Here is a 13,399-nt window from a genome sequence, read left to right on the forward strand (position 1 = left end):
ATTATAGATACTTTGAGCTCTTGAATTATCTTTACTCAGACTTGGTGATAACAGGAGCGAGCTTGTGTGGCTTTCTGTATCTATCTCTTCAAAGGACCTCTTTGGCAGCAGGTGACACATATACCAATGTGTTGTGTTTTTGTTACAATGGTTGCCTGATAATAGCAGAAGGCTGATGTTTATACTGTGTGGGCATCTCCAAATATCAAATACACATACTAGAAGGCTATATGTCAGAGTCTGTTTTAGGGGTTCACTGGCTTCGAGCTACAGTCAAGAAATAATAATCCTTTTCTTTAGCATAATATCCCTTGGGTCATGTTTACAGCTTAAATCAACAAGCTCCAAAATGGACTGCTCTACTGTGGTCACCCTGTAAAAGAGTCTTCTATCTACTAATTGTATATAGATGCTTCAGGGGATCTTTCCAGAATCTGCTCCCAAATTTAATGACTGACACAAGGCAAAGCTGTTTTCTTAGGAGGCTGACTCCTGAAAGGTTGTTGTATTGTAGACTCCAGTTTTGCATGATCAGACTCCTGTGATAAAATGTGCGTGCACATGGTCAAAGAGCAGTGCACACTTGCATTTCTAATTTCCCTCAGTAAACTACAGTGAATCCCCAAACATGTCCCACATCTGTCCTCTCTTTTCTCCTCTCTTTTCCCTTCTCTTTTCCTTCCTGTTTCTTCCTTGCTTTTCTCACCCATCTCTCCCTTTCTCCTTTCCTCCCCACTTCCTTATCTCCCTATTCTCTCCCTTCTTGAGTAAATCAGTTAGTGAAGAATAAAAAGTAGACATCATTTGTCCCCTATCAGCTTACTTTCCAGTTGAGGAAATGTTGACAGAACCACATAATGAATTTATAAAACATTAGCCATAAATGTGCACTGCCTCAAAACCATGTGCGCGAAGCCATGAACTGGTCTTGAGCATGTACCCAGCATTCAGTTTTCATGAAGGCATCTGTGACCCATTCTTGCTTATTGCCTGGTTTTTGCATTTACAGCTAATGGCATGAAAAAATAAATGCTAGGAAATAAATATCCCCTCTTCAAACACATTTTTTTTACAAGTTTTTTTCTCTAGTTCTTTTGATTCATCAAGTTAATCTCAAAATTGTCGTGGGGATCATTTCCAAAAAAAAAAAAAAAAAAGATCTGTTAATGTTGACAGACACAATGGCCACAGTAGATACACTGAAACCTGATTCAGAGAAAAAGTAATTGTTTTAAACACATCTTCCTCCCTCCTCCTTCCTGCCACATGTATGTCAGCCTTCTGGTAATTTTGAAAATGAACTCAGCTGAGTGTATTAGAAGGGTTTCTTCCCCACCCTCTCTTTCTAGGATTAAAGTGTTTAGTTTTAACAAGAACTTCAGAATTAATCTTTGTGTATTCCTTATCTTGTCTTGCTCCGTTGAGCTTTTTAAACATAAATGCCCTGAAGCAGCACACCACTTATCTTAAAACCCTGGAGTCTCGGAGCACGACACAGGGTTCTCTTTACCACAAACTACTAGAAACAACTCACAGGCCTCTGTTTCTTTCTTGCACTCTGCAGGGACAAACCATCCCCTCAGCCCACATCCCTGCCCTCACTGTCCTCACATCTGTTCCATCAACACAATCATGGATATGGTGTGTAGGTTGTAATGCCTAATGGTTAACCAGAAAAACACATGGCCTATTTTAACAGCCTGGGGGCAAAACAAACCAACAAAAACTTCCCACAAAAGCATACCCCAGAAGGCGATCTATTGGCTTTTTGTACCAGGAATGTGAAAGCCCAGGAAAGGTGCTCAGAGTAAAAGGTTCATTCCCGTTCTTTACTCTGCAATGGGAGGCCATGGTGCTATTTGATATTCAATTTTGTTTTACAAAATTCTGGGAAATGAATGAAACCTGTGAAGAGAAGCTTTAGACAAATTAGATGTAGCAGAGTTTATCTGAACAAAGAATGATTCATGAATCTTGCAGCACTCAGAACCAGAAGAGATTCAGAGAGTTCTGCTCTGCAAGTGGGCCGTGACTGTTTATAGACAGAAGAGGGAAGTCATGTACAGAAATAGTTCCATTGGTTACAGCTGGGCTTTTGCCTTATTTGTGCATATCTGATCCGTTGGCAGCCTGTGATTGGCCGAAGCTCCACTGCTTCTGATTGGCTTAGACCTATCTGTTACACAAAAATGTACTCCTAAGGTAGGTTTCAGTTTGTCTAGGTACTAAGTTCAGTCGTAGTTCCTTAAGTAAAGACTCCAAGTTCAGAGATTACCTTAGGCCAAATTTAATTTAATACTTTGACACCACCATCCCTGCACCAATATATTTTACAAATGAGACAGTATAAAATAATGGGAGCATTCTGGAGTAGGGCCATTTTTGAAGAGTAATTGTTAAATGATGCAATGTGTTTTAATGACTCATCTACATGATAAAAGGCTCCCAGCAAGTCTCAGGCCTCCTGGATCTCTCTCTCTCTCTGCTCCACAAGATCTCTAAGGAGAGAAAAGGCATGAATAAAAAATGCTGGAGAGATCTTCTGTATGCTCCGTTGCTCTCCTAAGGCTCCTCTTCCCAGCACGTCTTCGGGGTTCTCATAGACCTGCTGACCTTGTTATTACCCTGTGTGCACCAGCATCTCCAGTAATCAGTAAAGGAAGATTCTTTCAGCATCCTTTAAAGCTGGGCATATGGCATTTGGTGAGATGAACAGGAGGAAAGGGGGAGGAGAGAGAAGGAAAGAGAGGAATTTAGACTTTATATTGACAGTTCTGTGACATCTGGTCTAGCTGTCTCCTGCTCTGCAGATGGGGTCACTTACTTGTATGTCCAGCCCTACCCCAGAATCTGAAAGCGGTCAAGGCCCTGGGAAGTGAGTGTACTGTGAGCCTTGGGTTAGTAAATTAGTGACTCAGCTCTGAGTCAGGTTAGATGCTAATTGTGCTGTGATCCTGAACACCTGGGATCCTGGTGCCAGACCAGCTGACTTGCTTCCTTCTGAGTCCTTCAGTAACCAGTACCTTATCTTGTCTCCTGATTACTCTGTAATGGCATCCCTGACTTGAACTCTAGTGACTCAAAGTCATAGAGGAAGTGCCTCCATGATCTCGTAGTTTTCAGAATTGGATTTCATTCTGAACCCAGTTTTCTCAGTCTTGAATGTGTAATAACTCCACCCAGAGTTCCCTAACAGGAGTCATTCAACTGCAAGACTGTAGCCAGTTTTGCACTGTTTCCTCTTTCTTTGATCCCTTGATTTTTTTTCTTTATCTACTTGAAAAGAATTCCAAGCTCATTGACATTTGCAAATAATGCAAATAATGCTTAAGGCCTGATGCTCCTTTTCTAATACCAGTATGGGATTAACATTAGGAGATGTTCCTGAACGCCCCTCTGCTGGAAAGAGATCTTTGCTCTGGCTTCTGTATTTATAGAATCTGACATCTAGAGCCTGGGTACACTCCTAATCTCGATTTTTCCAATTCCCCAGCAGGCAGAATTGTAAAAATGCCACCCAGCATTCCACATGCTAATTCCCAAAACCTGTGATTATAATGAGATATTAATATCACTTTCATGATTTTGTTATGTTATATGGCACAGATGACCTTGAGTTAGGGAGATTATCCACCCAGGTAGGTCTCCCAATGTCACAAACCCCTTTAAAAGCAGAGAATTTTCTCCAGCTGATCAGAGAGGTCAGAGAGATTTGATGTTGTCTTGCTAATTTAAAAGAGAGAGGGGGCCACACGCCAACAAATGCAGACAACTATCTTACCCACCTCACAGCCAATAGCCGGTTAGAAAAGGCAGACCGAGTCTGACTTCCCCAAGGAACTGAATTCTGCCAACTACTTAAATAAATGTAAAAGCAAATATTTTTTCCAGAGCCTCCAGATAAGGACCCATCCAATGACACATTGATTATGGCCTTACGAGACTCTGAGTATACAACCCAGTTCAACTCGCTGGGATTTCTGACTTACAGAAATGTCAGCTAATAAATGAGTGTTGCTTTAAGCTGCTAAATTTGTGGTAATTTGTTAAGGCAGTAAAACGAATATTCTCCATCTTCTTTCCTACCACTGAAGCCTTAGTGGAAATAAATTGAAGTTGAAATAAAAGCATTTTAAGTCTGAGTAAAATGTTTTATGTACTTGACACATTTTTCTTCCTTTAGTTTCTTGAGTTTGATTGAAGAAAGTTTTGGAACTAACATATGCAAATTGTGAGAGTCTATCCTCTTATTAATGAGTGTCCATCATTGTCTTAGCAAACATTCAAAGGCAAATTCAATAACTATTAAGATAGATTAATGGAAGCTTTTATATGCTTAGTAGAAATGGAACCCTAGTCTCATAAACACAATGTACTTCTCTTTGTATCTAATAGGAATTGGCAGAAATGAGAATTAGGCTTCCTGTTAGCCTTAGTGAGACTGAAGTATTAAAAAGAAAACATCACAGCCATTTACTTATCAACATTAAAGACTATTAAGATATTTGGAGGCATTTAGTTTTATAATAATACACTTTGCTACGTCATTTAGTATTTGATGCACTTGAATTTATCTCTAGGGAAATAATAAAGTATTTAGCATAAATTCTAACTTTACTATATGATAAAATGTGAATGTTTTATGGAAGCATACCCAGTAAAATAGACTTTATCGGAGGGGCTCATTTAAGTTCAGGAATAGTGGGAAGGGATGGATAATGATCACATCAAGTCTTGGTAAAAGCACATCAATTTAGATTCTGTTTTAATCTTGGAATGGACTTTGGTGTTTAATTTGTAAATGTGAATAATTAGCATTGTTTATGGGTTTTTATAATTTTTAAAAAGCTTTGATACAAGGCCCTGAAAAGTGAAACTTGCCTGACTGATAGATGTTTAAAGAATATATTCTAAGTAATTGAATTTTCTAGTTAACTGTGTCTTTTTATTTTGCCCATGATAGTTGAAAATCTTGTTCAAGTATGCTGTTCAAGTATACTGTTCCAGTATACTGTTCCTTTTTGCTGCCTTAGTAAGTGTACTATGCTGAAAATGAGCATATTCTGACTGTCTTATAGGATCAAGGTTATTATTAACTTAATGATTAATGTCAGTAACTTAGAACCACTTACACATTAAAATATTTGCTTTTAGAGTATATTTTCATGTATTCATCTGGACTTTCTATGTGTCAAGAGATGTTTTCTCATAAAGTGAAATTAAGAATAATAAAGAGTTGTGTAAAGGTTTTTGATTTTGGTTCAGGTAACTAAGGTGTATGTATGGGTGAATGCATATATAATTATTGTGTATGCAATTCATAAAATTGTAGAAAAGCAGAAACGCAAAGAGCAAAATATAAAAATCACACATAATCTCATTTCTAGTTAATCTCGTGATACATTCTTTGAATTGTTTCTATATATGCAATAGCATTAATAATTAAAATTAATTATATTAATACAATATCTTACCTATGTTAAATATTAAATAAGTAATTCATTACATTTAATATTGTAATAAAAATATAATTCAATATAATATAATATTAAATGATAAGTATAGGACACTTATGACAATATAGAAATTTAAAGAAATACTGAAATTTGGACTACAAATAGAAGAGATGAAATCAGTATTTAAGAAAGAAAAAGGTGGCCGGGCGCGGTGGCTCAAGCCTGTAATCCCAGCACTTTGGGAGGCCGAGACGGGCGGATCACGAGGTCAGGAGATCGAGACCATCCTGGCTAACACGGTGAAACCCCGTCTCTACTAAAAATACAAAAACTAGCCGGGCGAGGTGGCGGGCGCCTGTAGTCCCAGCTACTCGGGAGGCTGAGGCAGGAGAATGGCGTAAACCTGGGAGACGGAGCTTGCAGTGAGCTGAGATCCGGCCACTGCACTCCAGTCCGGGCGACAGAGCGAGACTCTGCCTCAAAAAAAAAAAAAAAAAAAAAAAAAGAAAGAAAAAGGTGATGGAAAGGGTAGAATATTAGAAATTCAAATGTAAATATAGGCTAACCTCTTTCTGGTGGAAGAGAGAAGTGACAGAGTAATGGGTAATTTAAAAGGTGTTTATATTAGTCTTGGAATGTCGTCAGAGAGGCAGAAATACACACATACTCAGACACATGTATATCCCCTTGGACCTAGGTGGGTGGTACTAAGGAAACACTAGGTTAGTGAGAGTAAACCACAAAGAATTCCACCATTGATGAGTAATTGAGGGTGACTCTCTTCTCGACAATGCGCAATCTGTTCCAGTCCCTGACATTCAAAGAAACCAGTGTTTCTGCACAGGGAGGGGAATTTTTGGGTGTACTGACGGATGTCTTTTCTTCCCCTGTAAGTTCAGTCACACATTTTAGAACTGGAAGGAACTTTAGAAATATTTTAATACTAATTCATTAATGAAGGAGGATATTAAAATCCAGGGAGGTAAAGTGACATGCTGAGAGTCATTAAGGCTTTCCAATAATGGTCAAGAACTCTTGTTCCTTAATTTCCAGCCAACTCTCTTCTCAATTATTCAATGAAATCAATTAATAAACATTTACTGACTTTCTATGTTCAGGAAGATATTTAAATATAGTGATAATAAATTCAGCACAGTATCTTTGTCTTTCAGGAATTTACATGCATGAATCAAGGCCATATATTATTATTAGAAAGCAAGGCCATATATTATTAAGTTAATAATCATGTGAATTAGACTAAGCAATAACAGATATAATAAGGAGAAAGACTGCATTGGATTGGAGCCATTAGAAAATACTTTTTAAAGGAAGTAGTATAGATTTTGGAAATAATTTTCGGAGTTTCAAAGAGAACTGCCTTTGGAAATATTTATCACAATAATTTTTAATTTTCAAAATACTACATTTATTGCTGTTTAAAACAATGCTAATTTTGAATTTTATTTCACTTTTGTTAGAGAATGTAGTCTGTATAATTTATGCTGTAAAGTTTTTGTTAAGGTTTTTTGCTGTTATTGGTTTAAATTTGTGCAAATATTTGATGGATGCTTCAAAAAGTCTACCTTGTGATATTTATTCAAATGTTGTTGCTCTTAGTCTTTTTTATTGTTTACTATACTTTTCTTGTACTTTTCTATAGAAACTGTAGTTCTGTTAGTATTTTCTTATATTTCTATTACTTTTCCCTCATCTATTTTAATATTATGTTAGTAAGCACAAATGTTGATAACTTTTATATCTTTATGCTGGTTTGCACCTATTTTACTAATCTACAATGGCCTTGTTTATTTTACTTAATTACTTTTTCACTCGTATTCCCCTTTATCTGAAATTACTATGCTTATCCCCACTCGTTCCTTTAATTTATCTGCTGATCTTTGCTAAATCTTTTTCTGTCTATTTACCTTTCCAAAATAGCTCATAGTTATTTTACATTTTTTGGTAACAGCTTTATTGAGATATGAATTTTATATCATACAATTCAACCATTTTAAGTATAGAATTTAATAGCTTTTAGTATTGGCAAAGAGTTGTAAAGTCATCACCATAATTTTAGAACAATTTTATCACCCCAGAGAAAAATTCTGTATACTTTCATCCTTATCTCCCCATCACCCTGTCCCTATTTCTAGGCAAAACTAACCTACTTTCTCTCTCTATAGATTTTCTTATTATAGACATTTCGTATAAATGGAATTTTATGATGTGTGGCCTTTTGTGTTTCATTTCTTCCATTTAACGTAATATTTTCAAGGCTTACTCATGTTGCAACATATATCAGTCACCCATCCCTTTTTATTATAAGTATATACCACATCTTGCTTATCTATTCATCAATTGATAGACATTTGGGTCTTTTTACTTTCTGGCTGTGATGAATAATGATGTTGTGATCATTTGTGCACAAGTTTTTGTGTGGATTTGTGCTTCCATTTTTCCTGGGTATATACCTAGGAGTGGGATCTGAGTCAAATGCTAACCATGTTCAGCTTTTGTGCGGAATTGCCAGACTTTTCCAAAGTGGTTGCACATTTTACTTTCCCAGTAGCAACATATGAGAGTTCCAATTTCTACACACCCTTGCCGACACTATACTGTCTGCCTTTTATTATTATTATTATTATTTTTTATCATCCTAGTAGATGTGACATAGTCTCTTGCTGTGGTGTTTATTTGCATTTCCCTGATGATTAAGAGTGTTTAACCTCTTTTCATATGCTTATTGGCTATTTGTATATCTTCATGAGAGAAATGCCTGTGGGACTTGGTTTTAATACAGTGTGAGGGTCATTGATTTTTAAGACAGAAGGCCAGCCTATTGACATTCAACAACTAAACCAATATCTATTTTCTGTCATTTTATGTTTCCTTGTTTTTGATATTTTACTATACAAACTTGTTTTATTTTTACTTTTTCAAATGATTTGGCAGTTACTAACATTGCTTTTAATTATTCTGATGGTTTTATTTAAAATGTTTTAAAAGTTTTCCTTATATGTCCCTAGTTATTAAGATGAAAATTTAAAAATCTTGAGTTCCATTCAGGTAAGATGAAGCATTTCTGAAACTTTTAGTTTCACTTTTCACTCTAGTCCCAGATTTTGTATATAGAGGTTTGGCTATGAGGACCAGATTACTGCTATTAGGTGATCATATAATCATGTTACAAATATCCTGTTTGTAGAATTATTTGCATTCAATTCACATTTAGTAAGATTCAATTCTATTCTACATTTAATTGGATTCAATACAAGTTTGATATTTTTAATTGTTCATTATTACGTATCATTTTTGGTTCATCACTTGGTCAACTGTAGGTTGTATAAAATGTATTTTTTTTCAAGAAAGGTAAAAGTTGGCATATCTAAACTCTGACATATCTGGAAAATATGCTTTCGCATGTAAATAACAAATGAGATAGCAATAAAAGTTTAAATTTATAACCTTTTCCTTTTAAGATACATGATTATTAACATATTGTTAGGTAATATTTGTGAATGTAAAATAAGTTTGATGATAAACCCTTACAAATTTTTTAATTTTTATGTATTTTTTCTCAGTATGTTTGAGAATATTTTTATTCTTGTATTTTGTATTTTTCAAAAGTATGTTACATACAGATTTTCTTTTATTTTAAGCCTTTTTTTGGTGAAACTTTTTGTTTTCCTTTATTCTTCACTTTATAAAAGTACTTTTAATTATGCTGTAGCTTTTTTTTTTTTTGCAAAATTGCTCTCTTTTTCTTAAGTATTAAGTTTTAAATTGAGTTTTTTCTCTCTTAATTCAGTCCACTTTAATTGTATTGAATTATGTTCAACCACAATCTATTTAGCATCATTACATACTGAGCTTTGCTGAGCATCGATGACAGATACAGCCCTTGCCTCGTAGAGTTGAAAGTCTAGCTGACAAAAGCAAATATTAAAATATAAATTATATTTGGGATGTGTGCAATGGAAGAGGAAGGAAATAGGCATGAGGTGAGTAATCTTATTTTATCAGTGAGGCCAGGGAAGGCTTTCCAGAGAAAGTAAAAAGTAATGTGAAATTTAAGATGAGTAAGATTAAATGAGGGTCACAGTGATACTGGCGGTAATGAATGGATGGTAGCTCGGGAGTGGTAGGGGACAAAAAGATTGCTCAGGCCACTTGGAAAGAACAAAACAAAACAAAATCCAGATGTGCTATAGAGCAAGGGTCACCAAACTATAAGACATCATCTGATCTTGTAAAATAAAATTTTATTGGATGACAGTCATGTCCATTGTTTACATAATGTCTATAGCTGCTTTCATGCTACAATGGCAGAGTTGAGTAGTTGCAGAGACTTTATTAGGTGCAAAATGTAGATTGGTTATTATCTGGCTCTATCAAAAAAGTTTGTCAACCTCTGTCTGTCTGTCTATATATCTGACTATTGTCTATCTATCTATCTATCTATCTATCTATCACAGTTGGACCACACCACAAGATTCAGAGCACCCTAGGCATATATTTTGTGGGAGGGCAAATTCATGTTCTTACTATCTTTGAGTTATGTGGGGAAAACATAGGTTACATATCTAATTTCCTCCCAGTATTCTCCACTGATTTGTAGTTTATGAAAAGCCTCACATCCTGACAATTATTAGCCTCACTATCATCAGCTTTTGTTTTCTTCTGGATATTGGTCTGCATTAGTAAGGTTTCTCCAGAGGTACAGAACCAATATGATATATGTATTTATAAAAAGGAGTTTATTAAGGAGAATGGGCTCATGGGATTACAGACAAAGTCCCACCATAGGCCGTCTGCAAGCTGGGGGAAAGAGAGAAGCTGGTAGTAACTCAGTTCAAGTGCAAAAGCCTCAAAATCAGGGAAGCTAACGGTGCAGCCTTCAGTCTGTCACCAAAGGCCAGAGAGCCCCAGGAAGATGCTGGTGCAAATACCCGAGTCCAAAGGGTGAAGAACCTGGAGTCTGATGTCCAAAGACAGGAGGAGCAGAAGCAAGCATCTGGCAGAGGAAGAAGAAATAGAGCCAGAAGACTCAGCAAACAAATTTATCCCACCTTCTTCCACCTGCTCTGTTCTAGCCATGCTCAGTCCATTGGATGGTGGCCACCCACATTGAGAGTGGGTCTTCCTCTCCCAGTCCATCAGCTCAAATGTCAATCTCCTCTAGCAACACCCTCACACCTAAAAACAATGTTTCACAAGCCATCTAGGCATCCCTCAACTCAGTCAAGCTGATGCCTAATTTTAACCATCACAGGGTATTTCAGAGATAAATTATGAGAGACCACAACAGGAAAACCTACACAGATATAATTATAAAAATGAATTGTGTGTACCACTTGGGATGTTAATAATGTAGTATTCTATCTTTGTTGGGTTAGGGATTGGTGACTTGGCCTAATCTTTACCCTCTAGGTTGTTCTAATCTAGTTATTGATGTCATTATTCTTTCAATTATCTGGTCTTAAAATATTCAGTAAATCTTGATGCTCTCCTCTATTCTTATCTATCTTGTCCCTTCCTTTCTGATTAATAAAATATTCTAAGCCTGTATACACTGGCATTGGTGTGCTTCTTGGTCTCTTTTTCTCCAGTTGTCCTTCTGCAAATACCCATTTGTGCACTTGGCCAGGTTAAGAGGTACAACACTAATTATCACGAGTGTCCCTGTCCTTACTCCCTTGTCAGAAAACTCCCGTGATGCTCCATTGCATGTATCAGGGTTTGACAAATTATGGGTCACATCTGACACCTTGCCTGCTTTTGTATGGCCTGTCAGCCAGTAATGGTTTTTACATCTTTAATGGTTTCAAAAAAATCAAAAGAATAATGCCATCTTTGGATATATGAAAATTACATGAAATTTAAATTTTAGCATTCATACATGGCATTACTGGGACACAGACATACTGATTTCTTGATATAATATCTATGTCTTCTTTCACCTACCATGGCAGAGCTGAATAGTTGTAATGCAGATGGTATGGCCTGAAAAACCTAATATATTTATTATCTGGCCCCTTAGAGAAAAAAAAAAAAAATTGCCGACCTCTGTCATATAGGAATGCCAACTTCTTCTTATTACTTATTTTATGTAATCTGACCTCTGCTTATTTTCCAACCCCAACTCTTCCTACACCAATCCTCAACCAAGTTGACTCTTTTACTCCTTTGTAAATGTGAGCATTTCTGCTTTGACTTTCCTATAGTGTGGACCCTGCCCACACTTCTGGCTCTTTGTTTCTGCTTAAGGACTGCTTTTTCTTCAGGACTGATTAAAATTTAGCCTCACTTATAGTCTTCCTTTATTTGTCCCACCTTCAGTGCGTAACATGTAATAACTGCTTCTTTAGTTATGTTCATCAGTCCCTAAATTTCAACAATATATTTCTAAATGATGCCGTAGTTTGCTTGGGTGTTTCCTAGGCAGCCTTCTGCATGGGTCAAGTAATTCAGGGATCAAGTAGCTTTCCAGCTTGTGATGCTGCTAGCTTCTACATCTCCACTGGACTTTGCTGAAACCCTTGCATTCAGCATGAAATAGCCATAGTAAGAAAAATGGGAAAACCTGTTTCATGGCTGGCCTGGAAGTGGTGTACATAATTTTCCGCTTACATCGCTTTTGGCAGCATCAAATTACATGGCAGCAAGCTAACTGCAAAGGAAACTGGAAGATGTGGTCCTTCTTAGCATCCAGGGGAAAAAAAAAAAAAAAAGGAATTGGTGAACATCTAGCTGGGTTCTACCACATTACCAAATAGATGTTAACTGTTTTTGGACTGTTTGAGGCAAGAAATTGTGCTCCTATTTATATCTGCAGCCATGTGGCACGTTGCATTGTAGGAGCTAAGTAAATATATCTTGATGATACTTATGCCAACTTCACATTCATTTTAAGTCTGTAAAGTCACCTTCTTTTTAAGTTATTGGCTCATTTGAGATGCCAGGCTAATTTCAGCCACTGTTACGTACACTGAAGCACTATCTTATTTTAGTGACTTAAAAGGGACCATCATACTAGCTAATATCTACCAGCAGAAAATTCCTTAGAAGTGTTTTTACCCCAGAGCCTCAATCTTTATTTTAGGGTCACGTCATTATCAGAGTGGCTAGATTTGTACTGGTTTAGCCAACTATCTCCTAGATCCTAATATGTGATTAAGATTGTATTAGAGAGTCTTTGTTATACAATGAAACTGATGATAAGAGCAAATTCTAAATATGCTTTGGATGTAAACTTTCCATTGCAATGACAAAATTGGCTAAGTCTCGACAATAGTAACAAATATCCCTCTTACTCCAATGAACCCTGTGTGGCATTTTCTGTGCACAAAGAAACAGTCGCTTTCTCACTGCACTCAAGATTGACTCATTATTATTGTTCAGTTCCTAATGAACCCTGATAAAATATTCAGTGATGCCTCAAATTTTTATATTTTTCTTAAAGGAGTTTTGAAATGATGCTCTTGAGCGTATATCTAAAAGTATCCTATAATAAAAGTACATAAAAATGGGTCAACAAAATGAAAGTGTCAATAAAAATGGTCTCTATGATGACTTCTAAAGGATGCTTGCTGCTGACCTGGCTTTTATTTCTTCTTTAAATATTAATTGTTTATTTGTTGGTTTGAAAGCTTACCTTTGAGTATCGATGGGTCTGTAGCTGCAAATTTTTGCCTTTTTGTTCATTTGAAAGAGAAAACTGGATTCTACTACTCCCTTGAGGAGTGCAGGGCTTTGCATGTGAGTTTCACCTATATGTAATATGTTGTTGCTACACTTGCTGAGTCTCCATGTTTTGTTTTAATACGTAGTTGTGCTAGAGATGTTGGTGAGGAAATTTGCCCTGGTAATATAGCAGAGCAATAAAAAGAAAAAAATAAAGAGCAAAGGCAGCACTTTCCATTCTGAATGTGTCTCTTTCTAAT

Source organism: Trachypithecus francoisi, unplaced genomic scaffold (genome assembly GCF_009764315.1).
Source record: "Trachypithecus francoisi isolate TF-2019V2 unplaced genomic scaffold, Tfra_2.0 Lachesis_group16, whole genome shotgun sequence".
Classification (NCBI taxonomy): Eukaryota; Metazoa; Chordata; class Mammalia; order Primates; family Cercopithecidae; genus Trachypithecus; species Trachypithecus francoisi.